Here is a 15838-nt window from a genome sequence, read left to right on the forward strand (position 1 = left end):
CCACCAATGAGTATCTTGCCTCGGTATATTTTATGATTTGTATTCTTTGTTTTTACTTTCTCTGTTATATTTTCATTTAAATAAATTGTGATTGCTACTCTTCACAAGCATCCAGTTGCATTTTTTTCTTTTTCTTTTTTTGGTTTTTGGGTCACACCCGGAGAGCACAGGTCTTACTCCTGGCTCTTCACTCAGGAATTACTCCTGGCGGTGCTTGGTGGACCATATGGGATGTTGGGAATCGAACCCTGGTCTGCTGCGTGCAAGGAAAACGCCCTACCTACTGTGCTATCCCTCCAGCCCCGCATCCAGTTGCATCGTAACATACTCTTCATTTGTTCTGGCATTCTTGAAAATATTCATCTAACATAGAAGATGATTCTTCTTCATGTTCCTGATATAAATAAAACACAAAATAGAAAATACATTGATTTCTCCGCAGACCCAGTGTGTATTTACCTATTGTTCAGGCAATACTTTATAATACCCAGAGGTAGTGCTGATAGATATTCATGAACAAAATTGGGGCGAACGAGACAGCACAGGGGGTGGGGCACCACCCTGAACAGGGGGCACAAAGCACCATCAGGTACTGGAGCATAAAAGCCAGCAAATGCGCAACCAGGGTTTTGGTTACTCTTTGTTTTTTTTGGTTTTCAGTTCCTGAGCCACACCCAGAGATCAGCCAGAACCGGCCAGGTTCTTGCTGCCCCTGAGACTTTAACTTAAGGAGCTGCTTAGATCAAACAGGAGGGCAGAGTTGTTCAGGGCAATCCTGGCTCTGTGCTCGGGGACCAGACATGAAATGGGGAACTGACCCAGCGTCAGCCTAGGGGAGGCAGAGAATGGTCTTTCCCTCTGCGCCGTTCTTGGCCCTGGCAAATCTAAATCGTCAGAAATTACCTTGGGTTCTTTGAATTCCAAGTCTTCTCCGTACTGAATGGCAAAATCAATATGCTGTAATACAATGTTCATGCTTTCTTCATCTGACTGATCGGAAGGCAAAAATCGGACCATGCTGTAGTCATCAATCTACAAATTAGAGATTACAGAAAGGTCATTCAACTGACGCTTGATTGTGAACATTGGTAGTCTAATTAATACCATCTATGCCTGTGCAGGGAGGAGCAGACAGAACAACAGCAAATCAGCATTAATTTTTTTATGACCTCTGACCTACTGGAACACTAGTAACACTACAACATTACTTAACTAAAGACTTTTTATTTTATTTTTGGGTTACACCTGGTGATGCACAGGGGTTACTCCTGGTTCAGGAGTAACTCCTGGTGGTGCTCAGGGGACCTATGGGATGCTAGGAATCAAACCCGGGTCGGACGCATGCAATGCAAACTCCCTACCTGCTGTGCTATCGCTCCTGCCTCGACCAGAAACTGAGACTTCTTTTAAAGTAATTTATCTGCATTCAAGCATCACTGAAAATTTCAAAAGGGTACAGGCAATTCTCATGTGCCAAGTGGCCAGGAAAAAAAGACATTGCAGAATTTCTCTTCTGTGGGACGAGAGAGCTAGTACACTGAGGTGAGCGCTTACCTTGCACGTAGGCAAGGGATGCACCCAGGTTCGATTCCCCACATCCCGTATGCTCCCTGAGCCAACCAGGAATGATTTCTGGAGGCACAGCCAAGAATAAGCTCTGACCACTGCTCAGTGTGGCCTCCTGCCCTCTCTGCTACAACCAATGACAACTTTTTTCAGAGGTGAGGGGAGGCCACATCCAGAAAACGCTGGTGGCGACCATATGGTGCCGGAGATGAACCCTGGGTCCCTTGTGTGCAAAGCTTGTGGTGCTGCCCCCTGATCTCTCTCCGTACTTCTATAATAACTTCGAAGCAGACAGCCGACCGCTCCCAACATGCTGCTCCCCTAAAATGAAATGTGCTGGTGTGTGCCGTCCATATGGTGGCCACTGCCTGGGGGTGTGTAAGCATGTGACAAGACCATTAAGAAAAATATGCGTCTAGGGAGGTGCGGGAGGAGGTGATGAAGAGCTACGACAGGGGATACAAATGGCCTACACCCCGCACACCTCAGTTTGAACACCCAGCACCACATATGGTCCACCAGGCACAGGGGAGAAACAGCCCCTGAGCACCAACGGGTGTGGCCCCCAAACCTTAAAAACAACCCACAACAACCCAAAACACTTGCGAAACTCATCAGCCCAGGGATTAGCACAGGGCTTGATTCTTAGATCTATATGGCATTCTGAGCATTGCTGGGTACAGCCAGCAAACAACCAATACTGCTGGTACGGCCCTCTGGGCCCTAGCACTGACCACTACTAGCCTGGTGGGCCAATAATCAGAGTGGCCCCTAGGCCCCCCAGCACAGGAGGCCCGCACCCCCAACCACCAAAAATTGTAAAAATACAAAGTCTTACCAGCCCACATATGGCGTTAGTCAATTTATTGAATCTTTTGCTTCTGAATTTACTTGTAGAATCATCTCATAAAGAATACATGTCTGGATCTAGAAACCTTTAAACATGAGAGACTGGTGAATGAAAGAATCCTAAACACTAAATTTGTAGACTGACAATCGAAGTGAAACAAAAATGTTTCAGCACTGCAAATGTGACATTAATTATTGTGAACTTACTTCTCAATTTCCTTTTTAGCTCTTTTACTCAGCAGGTCCATTTTTGTCATGATGTTAACTTGCGGGATTTCTAGAGATACCATAGCATTCAAGGCTGCCAAGATGCCAGAAATAAACTGAAAGAGGACGCAGAAAAGGGACGATGAATCAGTTGTCACCAACAGTGTCCACATAAAAGGTTTCTGATCCCCACTGGAACAAAACCCACGTAAATAGGGGAAACGCCAAGATTGGAGCCCAAGCAAGAGTCTAGGCTTTAAGGCACTTGCCTTGCGCCTGGTCAGCCCAGGTTCTAGCCCAGCACTCCACAGGGTTCCCAGAGCACTACCTAAGTGATTCCTCAGCACAGCGCCAGTAGTGAGCCCTGAGCACTGCCAGGCATGGCCGAACAGAAGACTGCTGGGCCAATAGCTGACCTTAGGATTCTAAAGGTGAGATGGGAAAGAGAAACGCGAGCTACAGTGACCACACTTCTCCACTCAACAATATTTTAAAGTGTTCAGGAGGTAGCTGGGGTTGAGTTCAGCACTGAGGAAACATGTAGTGACAGGGATTAAAAGCAAGTGGGCCACATCAAGGCGAGCTCCTTAAGCCCTTTGCTATTTTTTTGGGGGTGGGAGGGGTAATACCTGGCAATGCACAGGGGTTACTCCTGGCTCTGCACTCAGGAATTACTCCTAGTGGTGCTGAGGCATGCTAGGAATCAAACCCGGATTGGCTGTGTGCAAGGCCCTACCCGCTGTACTATCACTCCAGCCCCCATTTTTTTTTTTTTAATTTATTTATTGAATCACTGTGGGAAAGGTTACAAAGCTTTCAGGTTTATGTCTCAGTCATGCAAATATCAAACACATTTCCCTTTACCAATACTTATTTTTTCCCATGAAGAACCCCAATAAAACCCCACCCCCCACCCCTCCCCGTCCCTGTGAGGCAGATGAATTCTAGTTAACACTCTATCCGCTTTGATTAGATTGTTTCAATAAAAGATTCACCACTATTATTTAGAGTTTACCCCGCCCCCCAAATCAGACATGCTGAAAAAGCATTGTGAAGTGATTTGCTTTCTCCAGCTGGGTTCAAGAATTAAATGTTGGTTTTGGATTTCTGCTATTTTACTTATTGACCCTGGAAGTATTTCTACTGAAAGTCAGATAGTTAAGAAATTGGTTTCTGTGTTCTGGAGTCGTGGCCGTGCTGGAGAGCCGCTCGCGGGGGGCAACCGGTGGCCTCGGTAGGGCGTGAAGGGCGGAGCGAAACGCCCCCCTTCCCATGAGGTTTTAGTCGCCCCCACACTCCCGGCTCATACCTGCTGTCCACAAGGCTCCCATGTGGCCGCCATCTTTCTTTCCAGAGAGGAGAGGGCGAATGGGGCAAAACCCTTTCCCCTCCGGCAGACTTGATGGGCTGGATCAACGCATAGTCCATTCACTTTTCTGCTCCAAGCTGCTGGGTTCTGCATTAAGTCCTTGTGCTTCTGGGGCCATGGCCGTGCTGGAGAGCCGCTCGTGGGGGGCAACTGGTGACCTCGGTAGGGCGTGAAGGACGGACTGGAACGCCCCCCGACCCATGAGGTTTTAGTCGCCCCCACTCCCCCGGCTCATACCTGCTGTCCACAAGGCTCCCATGTGGCCGCCATCTTTCTTTCCAGAGAGGAGAGGGCGAATGGGGCAACACCCTTTCCCCTCCGGCAGACTTGATGGCCTGGATCAATGCATAGTCCGTTCACTTTTCTGCTCCAAGCTGCTGGGTTCTGCATTAAGTCCTTGTGCTTCTGGGGCCGTGGCTGTGCTGGAGAGCCGCTCGTGGGGGGCAACTGGTGACCTCGGTAGGGCGTGAAGGACGGACCGGAACGCCCCCCTTCCCATGAAGTTTTAGTCGCCCCCACACCCCCGGCTCATACCTGCTGTCCACAAGGCTCCCATGTGGCCGCCATCTTTCTTTCCAGAGGGAGGAGGGCGGAAGGGAGCAACACCCTTTCCCCTCTGGGCAGAAATGATTGCCTGGATTAACGCATAGTCCTTTCACTTTTCTGATCCAAGCTGCTGGGTTCTGCATTAAGCCCTTGTGCTTCTGGGGCTGTGGCCGTGCTGGAGAGCCGCTCGTGGGGGGCAACTGGTGACCTCGGTAGGGCGTGAAGGACGGACCGGAACGCCCCCCTTCCCATGAGGTTTTAGTCGCCCCCACACCCCCGGCTCATACCTGCTGTCCACAAGGCTCCCATGTGGCCGCCATCTTTCTTTCCAGAGAGGAGAGGGCGAATGGGGCAACACCCTTTCCCCTCCGGCAGACTTGATGGCCTGGGTCAATGCATAGTCCGTTCACTTTTCTGCTCCAAGCTGCTGGGTTCTGCATTATCACTCCAGCCCCCATTTTTAAAATTTACTTATTTATTTATTTTTGGGAAGCGCTGTACTAGTTCTGACCCTTTAACGTTATCTTCTCTCATGCTCCCTCTCCACCTTCCCTGATGGGTGTTTTCTTTTTGGTTTCTGGGTCACACAATTCCCTGATATTACTAAGGGGTCACTTCTGCTTCTGCACTTAGGAATTACTCCTGAGCAGCTTGGGGAACCACCTGGAGTGCTGAAGACAGAACCAAACGGCCTCCCTTTCAGTTTTGGGGAATACCCAGTAGTGCTCCGAGCTTTGTGGTCAAGGATCACTCCTGGAGGGGCTCGGGGGCCCGGTGGCAGTATGGCAGGAATGACACCTAGGCTGGCCACATTCCAGGCAAGATCTCTACCCACTGTACTATCTCTCTAGCATCCAGCTTTTTTTTTTTCTAGTTTTGGAGCCACACACAGTGGTGCTTGGGACTTACTTCTGACACTGCCCTAGGACAACTCCTGAAGGCGACAGCTGAGAGTTGGGGACCACTAGAACTGCACAAGGGGCAAACTCAGGGCCTCAAACATGCCAGCTCTGTGCTCTGCCACTGGAGCCATCTTCTTGGCATATTAATTTAACAACAATAAGTTCTAAGTCACTCCTGGGTATAGTTCATGAACTGTTAACAATTAAACGATTATGACTAAAGGTATTTGTACTCTGTTTGTGCCGGAGACTGAAAAATCAAGGACAGGTATAGTTTCAAACCTTGAACGACTCCACCATGAATTGAGAATCAACAAGAAACACTCCACAGACTCGGAACTCCCACTGTTCCAGCTGCTGAACCAGCTGTTTCATCACGGGCAGGTTTGTGTACAACTCAATCTGACCGACAAGAACACAAGCTTATTATAAACATGAAATACATTCAACCCTCAATTATGGGAAAAAACTTTTCCCAGAAACTGTCTTTGGGGGCTTGAGAGATAGTATAGAGGGTGGGAACTTGCCTTGCACACATCCAACCTGGGTTCGATCCCATAATGTCCCTTGAGCACAGCCAGGAGTAATTCCTGAGCACAGGAGCTAGGAGTAACCCCTGAGCATCATCAGATATGGCACCCGCGGTCCCCCCCCCAATTTTTTTTAAAGGAAGTCAATCCCTACAAGGAATATATGCAATTTTGCTTGTTTTAAGCCGCACGTGGGGATGCTTGAGGGTCTGTCTGAAACTTCTGGGAGGGCTCGAAGCTACTCAGAGTCCTACATGCAAGGCCTACTACATGCAAGGCCCGCTACATGTAAAGCATGTCCCCAGCACACTATATCTCTAGGCCCTATACTATAATCAATTTTTCTTTTTTTTGGGGGGGGGGGGACAACATGATAGTGCTGAGGGCTTATTCCTGATTCTGTGCTCAGGGATGACTGCTGACAGACTCCAGTAACCATATAGGGTAGCAGGGATCACCTTAGCTGTGTGCAAGGCAAGTGCCCTACCCACTGTAGTATCTCTCTGGCTCCCCGAATAATTTTATTTTTCATTTTGGGTCACACCTGGTGATGCGCAGGGTTTACTCCTGGCTCTGCACTCAGGAATTGCTCCTGACAGTGCTCGGGGGACCATATGGGATGCTGGGGTTCCGGGTCAGCCGCATGCAAGGCAAACGCCCAACCCATTGTGCTATCACACCAGCTCCCCTGGCCCCCTGCGGAATTTTTTAAGCAACTCTGGCTGCACATGTATGTAAAGGGGGCATACAAAGAAAACATACTGTCATCATCATCATCACTGTCCTCCTGTTCATAGATTTGCTCGAGCAGGCCCATTAACATCTCCATTGTAACAATTGTTACTGTATTTGGCATATTGAAAATGTCACGGGGAGCTTGCCAGGCTCTGCTCTGCAGGCGAGATACTCTTCGGTAGCGTGCCGGGGCTCTCCAGGAGGCGCGGAGGAATCAAACTCCAGTCGGCCATGTTGGCTGGTTGCACTAAAATTATTAAAAATAATTCTAAAACAGGCTGCAGTGACAGCACAGCGGTAGGGCATTTGCCATGCTTGCAGCCGGCCCAGCCAAACCGGGTTCAACTCCTCTGCCCCTCTCGGAGAGCCCTGCAAGCTACCAAGAGTATATTGCCCACATGGCAAAGCCTGTCAAGCTACCTACGATGTATTCGATATGAAAAACACAGTAACAAGTCTCAGGATGGAGAAATTACTGGTCCTGCTCAAGCAAATCAATGAACAACTACAGGACAGTCACAGGGATTTCATTTATTTATTTATATATTTATTATTATTATTTTTGCTTTTTGGATCACACCCCGAGATGCTCAGGGGTTACTCCTGGCTCTGCACTCAGGAACCACTCCTGGCGGTGCTCAGGGGACCATATGGGATGCTGGGATTCGAACCTCGGTCGGGCACGTGCAAGGCAAATGCCCCACCCGCTGTGCTATCGCATCGATCCAGCGTCGACAATGACAGATTTTAAAACAAATTTTTATTCTCTTAGTGTGAGGGGAGGAACTTTGGGCCACACCCACTGGTATTCTGGGAGGATTCCTGACTCTGTACTAAAAATAACTCCTGGCAGTGCTTGGGGGATACTATGTGGTACCAGGGATCCAAACTTGGGCTGGCAGAAAGTAAGGCAAGGGCTTTAGCTGCTGTACTATGGCCCTAAAAAACAATCAAAAACAAATCTTGGTTTTGGCCCATATCCACTAGTATTCATTGACCCATATATGGTGCCAAGGACTGAACCTGTGTCTACCGCAGCATCCTACCCATCCTTCTGTCTCTCTAGCTCTAAAGCAAACCTTTCAAGAGCTGCATGACCGAGGCTGGAGTGATAGCACAGCAGGTAGGGCGTTTGCGTTGCACACGGCTGACCTGGGTTCGATACCCAGCATCCCATATGGTCCCCTGAGCACTGCCAGGAGTGATTCCTGAGTGCAAAGTCAGGAGTAATTCCTGAGTATCACCAGGTGTGACCCGTAAAGCAAAAAAAAAAAAAAAAGCTGCATGACCTGGTACCCAAGAAACCACAGACTGAGCATGTGCTCTGCATGCAGAAAGCCTGGGCTCAGTTCCCAAAATGCTTTGTTCCCCCAGCAGGGCTGGGAGCTACCTCCTGATAACAGTTAGGAAGAGTCCCAGCCTCTAGCACCTCTTGATGTGGCCCCCAAACAGAAGAAAACAAACAGACGTTCCACAGCCCCTCATGGGATAACAGTCCACTGTCCAAGAATCTGGGGTAAAAGTAAATGAGATGCTAATTTCACTTTCTCCCACCAAGGACAGAACTGCACAACTCAGGGAAGATGACAATCTAATTACTGAGCTACCTGGACAGTCAAAAAGGATGCAGTCATCCTCGACATGGCCAAGGCAGTTTTGCAGCCACTCAAAGTTATTGGCAAAATACTCCCTGCAAAACACCCGTCCTCCATTGGGACCGAAGCACAGGGAGCCGTCCTCCATCGCATCATCCACCTCGATCAGTTCCCGGATGTCTGCAAAGAATAAACAGGAAATGAGTGCCAATTCCAAAGTATTTACATTCATTAGTAATTAAAACTGTGACAGTATCCACAGAAACTGCACAGGGGCTAGAAAGAAAAACCAAAAAACAAAAACAAAAGACCCTAAACAGGGGCCTGAGGAATAGAACAGTTGGTAAGGCGCTTGCCTTGCATGCAGACAACCCACGTTCAATCCTTGGCACCTCATATAGTTCCTCAGCTTCACCAGGAGTGATCCTGGAGCACAGAGCCAGACGTGCTGAACACAGCTGGGAGTGGCCCAAACCCCACCCCACCCATTAAGAAAAGAAAAAAAATAAAACAAATAAATTACAGGAGTCAAGGGAATCCCACTCTCAAGTAATGATGCATTACAGTCTCCCAGGTAGACTTTAACCAGAAACACAAGGGGCAATACTCTTAGAAGGCTAGTAGTTGTACTTATAAAAAAAAGGGGGGGGGGCATGGCTGGAGAGATAGTACAGGACACCCTGGAGTGACAGCAGTATCAGCAGCAAACCCTGAGCATCATCAGATACGGCCCCAATACAAAACAAAAGGCCAAAGAGACAAGAAGGATTTAGGCCCAGTTCAAATTCCACCCCCACGTAAGCCCTGCAGGAGCAGAGCCAGTAGGGACCCCCAACAGTTAAACCAAAAGCTTCAATTCTTGTACCATATTTGATCTCTTTCTTCCTTCGGTTTTGGAACCACAGCTGGTGGTCAGGGGCATCCCGAAACATGCACTACATCCCTCTAAGTTAGCATCTTGGCCTCTGATTTTTTTTCTCCCCCTTTGGCCTCCCAGGCAGTGTTCAGAGGCCCAGGGGCCAGAGACCAAATGCCAGTGCCCCAAAATGAGATGATCACCTGGAAGGGGGTTAGGGGCTACAGGACTACGGTACCCAACAGTGCTCAGGGGGCCCTGCAGTGCTGGGCATTAAAACAGCATCCTGTGTATGCCAATTATTTGCTCCTAACCCCTCTACTGTCTTCCTGGCCTCCACACTTAATTTTGTGCAAAGATGTTAAGGAATAACACTACAGCATTAGGTAATATTCTTGGCCTCAGAGGAAGCAAGAGTTGGGAATGACTTTTTCCTGCACACTCTCATGTACCTTTTGCATTCTGAATATTGCGCATATAAAAACATCTGTTCTAAAACAAGTGAAGTGGGCTGGAGAAATAGCACAGCGGGTAGGCCGTTTGCCTTGCACGAGGCCCAACCCGGGTTCAATTCCCAGCATCCCATTTGGTCCCCTGAGCACAGCCAGGAGTAGTTCCTGAGTGCATGAACCAGGAGTAACCCCTGTGCATTGCTGAGTGTGACCCAAAAAGCAAAATAAAACAAAAGAGGTGAAGCAAGGGACAGGGCAAGGAGGGATAGTACAGTGGATAGGGCATTCGCCTTGCACACTGTTGGTCAGGGTTCAATCCCCGGCATGCATATGGTCTCCCCAAGCACCACCAGGAGTTATTCCTGAGTGCAGAGCCAGGAGTCACCCGAGCATCAGGAAAAAGAAGGGCCAGATAGAGTAGACTTAAGGCGTTTGCATTGCATGCTGCCAACTTGAGTTCAATCCCCTCTTAGTAAGAATTTAAAGCGAGACTCGTGCCATCTCACTTTTTATTAAGAGAAACAAAGGGAACTGTCACAAGCACATCAATAAGTGGATGCTAACACATGATGTTCTGCTGTCTACCATGAAAGCAGGGATCAGACTGAACGAAGTTTTCAGCTTCTGTGCCTCCCCAGAAGCAGGGGCAGCACTCACTGCCTCAGGGCCCCCAAGGAGAGGGAAGGCTGCGCCCTGAACTCACCAGTCATCACATCATAGTTGAAATGCTCTGCCGCAGGTTCTAAGTTCACCACCTGGACAGAACGGCCTACGGCTTCACAGTGCTGGACCATGGTGGCACAGTAGGTGCTCTGTGGACCGGGAGGCAGGAGGGGTCAGAGCTTCACACAGACCCAACACCACCAGACGAACCCCCACAGCCCCAGCTCAGTGTTTGCTAAGGTCCAAACTAAGCCATAATCCCCCAAGAAACAGACTGAAACCAGGGAAAAGACCCAACCCGGGGCTGGGCATCAGGGAACTGCATGCAGTGCAGATTCAGCCCTACTGTGGCCACACTGACCTCGGGCCAGCGGCATCTTTCCAGTCAGTGTCCTTATCCTTGGCCGATGGTCTCCGCACTGCTATCAGGTGGGGTAAGTATGATTGAAAGGTAAGAATTGTCCCCGCCCTTGATTTTGGGGCCACAGCCAGCGGTATTCAGAGGGGCTTACATGGTTTGGAGATTGAACCCAGATTGGGTGTGTGCAAGGCCCTGCATGCTCAACCTTTCTGGATTCTATTTCCCTTTAAAAATGAGAATAGGGTCTGGAGCATTGCACAGTGGGTAGCGCTCAGCTGACCCGGGTTCGATTCCCAGCATCCCGTATGGTCCCCTGAGCACCGCCAGGAGTAATTCATGAGTGCAGAGCCAGGAGAAACCCCTGTGCAGTGCCAGGTATGAACCAAAAACAAAGGCTGTGGAACTAAAGGGGCCCTGGAGCAGGGACACGGAGAGTCCAGAGGGCAGGACACTCCCCTCGCACAAGGCTGTCTCGCTTTCATTCCCCGGACCATCCTGGAAGTCTGCCAGGAGTGATCCCTGAGCACAGACCCAGGAGTCAGCCCTGAGCACAACCAGATGTGACCCCAAAAGCAAAAAAATGCGGGAGCTCATACTCAAAAACAACTGTACCACATCTGACATGGTTCAAAGTAGCAGGCAACCAATCTTAGAGGGAAATACATATATATATATTTTATAGATACATATATACACACACACATATATATATATAAACACACGGCTCAACCGTTTACAACATGTTAGTAATCTCTTACAGAAGGGCTTAACGGCCCCTGGGTAGAATACACACTCCTTCCTCTAAGGATACTTTTTTTTATAGCATTTTTAGCGATTTTTTGTTTGTTTGTTTTTGGGTCATACCTGTCGATGCACAGGAATTTCTCCTGGCTCTGCACTCACGAATTATACCTGGCTAATAGTGCTCAGGGGACCATATGGGATGCTGGGAATCGAACCCAGTTTCGCCGCGTGCAAGGCAAACATCCTACCCACTGTGCTATCACTCCAGTGCCCTGGCAGTTTATCATATCAAACAATACAAGAGAATAGATTATTTCAGTTCTGCTTTGGGACAGGGATTGGGGTTCGAGATAGAACTACCCGAAATGTGGTGCTGAGAAGGTGTAATGGTGGTGGAATTGGAGTCTGAATATTGAATGTAATCAAATATTGTAAAACAATATATAAAATAAAAAAATTGGGAGGTTGGAGCGATTCAATAAAGACAATGATAAAAAATGAAAAAAAGAGAGTAAGGTGGAGTTCATGCCCAATTCAATCAGCTAATCAGTGGCCGAATAAATAGCAGTACACCTACATTTTAAAAAAAAGGAAAATAACTTTTTAGCAGCACATTCTTTCAAGTGGCTGCTCCCTGCTCTCCCCAGGGCCTTGAGTTCACCACATGGACAGGACTTGTGGGAACAGGGAGAGCAGCAGCAGCCCAGAGGGGCTGCACAGAGAGCAAGCCCTGCTGCAGGGCCACAGCTGACCTGTCCTCGCTGTGATGCGCTCGGTGACATCACCGACCTCTCTTTGTGATGCAACCAGACATTCTGCAGTCTCCCCAACTGCCCCCATACTCATTACTTGGTTCACTGCGGAAACGGACAGACAGCAAACATGTTTTGCTGTTTACCAAGAAATCGTGGTTGTAAAACCCCCAAGTGTAGGACACTGAAAAGATTCAGAAACTGGGTGAGGACCCATTGGAGAACTCCCCGGAATTCTTCTCGAAGACAGCCGCTAGTTCAGGTCAGCAGGAACTGGCCCGGGCAGCCCAGCACTGATGACCGTGATCAGTCTTCATCACCTCCCTGAGTGTGATGGCGCAGAAGCTGCGTGTGTGGAAGAGTGTGCACACCCGGGTGTGAACGTGTTTATCGGAGGGAGTAAATTTGAGTGTGTACTGGAGATGGTCTGTGTGTGAGTATGTGTATTTGTGTATGTACGTGTGTCTCTGTGTGTGTTGTGAGATCATCTTGAGGGCAGCCTGCTCCTAGCAGGTGAGTCATCAAATCTAGCCCCCAACGCCTGGTCACTGCTCACTGATTTGGCACTAGGAGGTGCTCTTGGGCCAAGACTTTTCTAAACTTGATTGTTTCAGTCTCATTCCTATGGGAGGCCTGTGTAGATGCAGGTCCACCAGCAGGGAGGAACTCAGAAGGGAGGGGGAAGCAGCGCTTCTGGAGCTGAGCCTTTGTGGTCCTCCCTCCGCAGAGCAGCCCACAGGAGAGAGAGACGCTCCCTCAGCAGAGCAGCCCACAGGAGAGAAAGAAGATCTTCTACATATCCTCTGGGTCCAGTTCCTCTGAAGAAAGTCTGGAATCAGCCAGACCCAAGCAGAGCCAGACACCATCTAAGCAGAAATTTGAGATTGGCCAAGGAGTGTCAACTCCCCAAAGGGCACCACCTTCAATGCCATGGCCTCACACATATGGCAGAGAACGAGACTCAGAGCACCAGAAGAAAACGGGTAAGAACCAAGGGGTGTGTGTATATGCACAAGAAAAAGGGGAATGGGAAAAGGCCCACCTAGAGGTGTCCTGGGGGCTGGTGTGGGAAAGGAGAGTCACAGGGAGGAGAGCCCATTCTGGGGAGGCCTCCACAGGAAACCCCCGTGAGGTGGGCCCATGGTCTCCCCTTCCTGCTGGGGTCAGCTCTGGAGAATCCATGGAAGGAGCCCTCTGGGTGACCTTTTCTCTTATTGATTCTTTAGCTCCAGCTCTGAAAGCATACTTGGCTCCGTGTCCAAGGACAGCGCCAACACTGATCTCTCGAGTACCAGCTGCACAGCCACCCGCTGAGGCAATATTGGACAAGTTCCCAGAGGACCTAGCATGTTTACAACTGAAAGAAGCCCAGGGTCTCACATCAGTGTCTCTCTCTGGATACCCTCCCACCAATGAGTATCTTGCCTCTGTATATTTTATGATTTTTATTCTTTGTTTTTACTTTCTCTGTTATATTTTCATTTAAATAAATTGTGATTGCTACTCTTCACAAGCATCCATTTGCCTTTTTTTTTTTTCGGTTTTTGGGTCACACCCGGAGAGCACAGGTGTTACTCCTGGCTCTTCACTCAGGAATTACTCCTGGCGGCGCTTGGTGGCCCATATGGGATGTTGGGATTCGAAACCAGGTCTGTCGCGTGCAAGGGAAATGCCCTACCTACTGTGCTATCACTCCAGCCCCGCATCCAGTTGCATCGTAACATACTCTTCATTTGTTCTGGCATTCTTGAAAATATTCATCCAACATAGAAGACAACTCATCTTCATAAAACACAAATTAGAAAATTCATTGATTTCTCCGCAGACCCAGTATGTATTGACCTACTGTTCAGGCAATGCTCTATAATACCCAGTAGTAGTGCTAATAGATATTCACTAACAAAATTGGGGCGAACGAGACAGCACAGGGGGTGGGGCACTTACTTTTCCTGAACCGGGGGCCCAAAGCACCATCAGGTTCTGGAGCACAAAAGCCACGTAATCTCCAACCAGGGTTTTGGTTCACTGTATCACTGTCCTCCCATTGTTCTTCAATTTGCTCGAGCGGGTCCAGTAACGTCTCCATTGTAGACTTTGTTGTTACTTTGTTTGGCATATCAAATACGTCATGGGTAACTTGCCAGGCTCTGCAGTGCGGGCGAGATACTCTCGGTAGCTTGCCGGGCTCTCTGAGAGGGGTGGAGGAATCGAAATCAGGTTGGCCATGTTGGCTGTGTGCAAGGCAAAGGCCCTACCGCTGTGCTATATATATATAAACACACAAGTCTCAACCTTTTACAACATGTTAGTGATCTCTTATAGAAGGACTTAACGGCCCCTGGGTAGAATACACACTCCTTCCTCTAAGGATACTTTTTTTATAGGATTTTCAGCGATATTTTTCGGAGGGGTCATACCTGTCGATGCACAGGAATTTCTCCTGGCTCTGCACTCAGGAATTATCCCTGGCTAATGGTGCTCAGGGGACCATATGGGATGCTTGGAATTGAACCCAGTTTCACCGCATGCAAGGCAAACGTCCCACCCACTGTGCTATCACTCCAGCGCCCTGGCAGTTTTTCATATCAAACAATACAAGAGAATAGATTATTTCAGTTCTGCTTTGGGACAGGGATTGGGGTTTGGGATAGAGCTACCCGAAATATGGTGGTGAGAAGGTGTAATGGTGGTGGGATTGGAGTCTGAATATTGAATATAATCAAATATTGTAAAACACTTTATAAAATAAAAAAATTGGGGAGTTGGAGCGATATGACAGTAGGCAGGGCATTTACCTTGCAAGTGGCCAGCGAGGTTTGATTCCCAGCATCCCCTATGGTCCTCTGAGCACCACCAGGAGGAATTCATGAGTGCAGAGCCAGGAGGAACCCCTGCACATCACCGGGTGTGGCCCAAAAGAAAAAATAATAATAATAATAATAATAGTTTTTAAAAATGAGGGTGGTAGGGAATAAGTTATTGCACAATTAACAGTCTCTGCTCTTCCTCCAGAAACCCAGCCGCACGGCTCCCCACCAAATCCCATTTTCTTTTCTTAAATTTAATTTTATTTTTAAAATTTTTAAGTTTTGGAATTTTTCCATTTTTAATTTGTTTCTTTAAATGTTTTACTTTTTAATGAATCACTGGTAATCACTTGATTATCACACCAAGCTCCCGGGAGAGAACAAGGCGGAGACTCCTACCCCATGCCTGACTGTCCTCACCAGGGCCAACAGCAGAAGACGTCCGGCAGAAGGCCAAAGTCATGCTGAGACCACTCTCCACACGCTTGGAAGGGCTTCACGCATAAAGGAACTGGCAGAGCAACCCAGGTGTGGGGGACCCGGGGCTGAGATCTCCAAGCCTACACAGTTTGGGAATGGACCTTCCAGTAGCTAGACAGTTACACCCACCAACTGCCGTGTAACCTGAACAACTGACAGGATACATAGATTATCACACCAAGCTCCCAGGACTTTTTATTTATGTTTATTTATTTATATTTTGGTTACTCTTTTTTTTTCTGATTTTGGTTTTGAGTTCTTGAGCCACACCCAGAGATCAGCCAGAACGGGCCAGGTTCTTGCTGCCCCCAAGACTTTAACTTAAGGAGCTGCTTAAATCAAACAGGAGGGCAGAGGTGTTCAGGGCAATCCTGGCTCTGTGCTCAGGGACTAGACATGAAACGGGGAACTGACCCAGCGTCAG

General features: G+C 48.5%; 1 protein-coding gene and 1 pseudogene across 1 annotated transcript in view; both read right to left on the reverse strand.

Annotated features, from left to right (window-relative positions):
• ARPC3 (actin related protein 2/3 complex subunit 3) overlaps positions 1–15838 on the reverse strand; it is a 133273-nt gene that overhangs the window by 31790 nt on the left and 85645 nt on the right. The gene's annotated exons all lie outside the window — the stretch shown is intronic.
• Positions 332–15397, reverse strand: LOC130016448 (GPN-loop GTPase 3-like; annotated as a pseudogene).

Source organism: Sorex fumeus, unplaced genomic scaffold (genome assembly GCF_029834395.1).
Source record: "Sorex fumeus unplaced genomic scaffold, SorFum_2.1 ptg000155l, whole genome shotgun sequence".
In the NCBI taxonomy this organism is placed as follows: Eukaryota; Metazoa; Chordata; class Mammalia; order Eulipotyphla; family Soricidae; genus Sorex; species Sorex fumeus.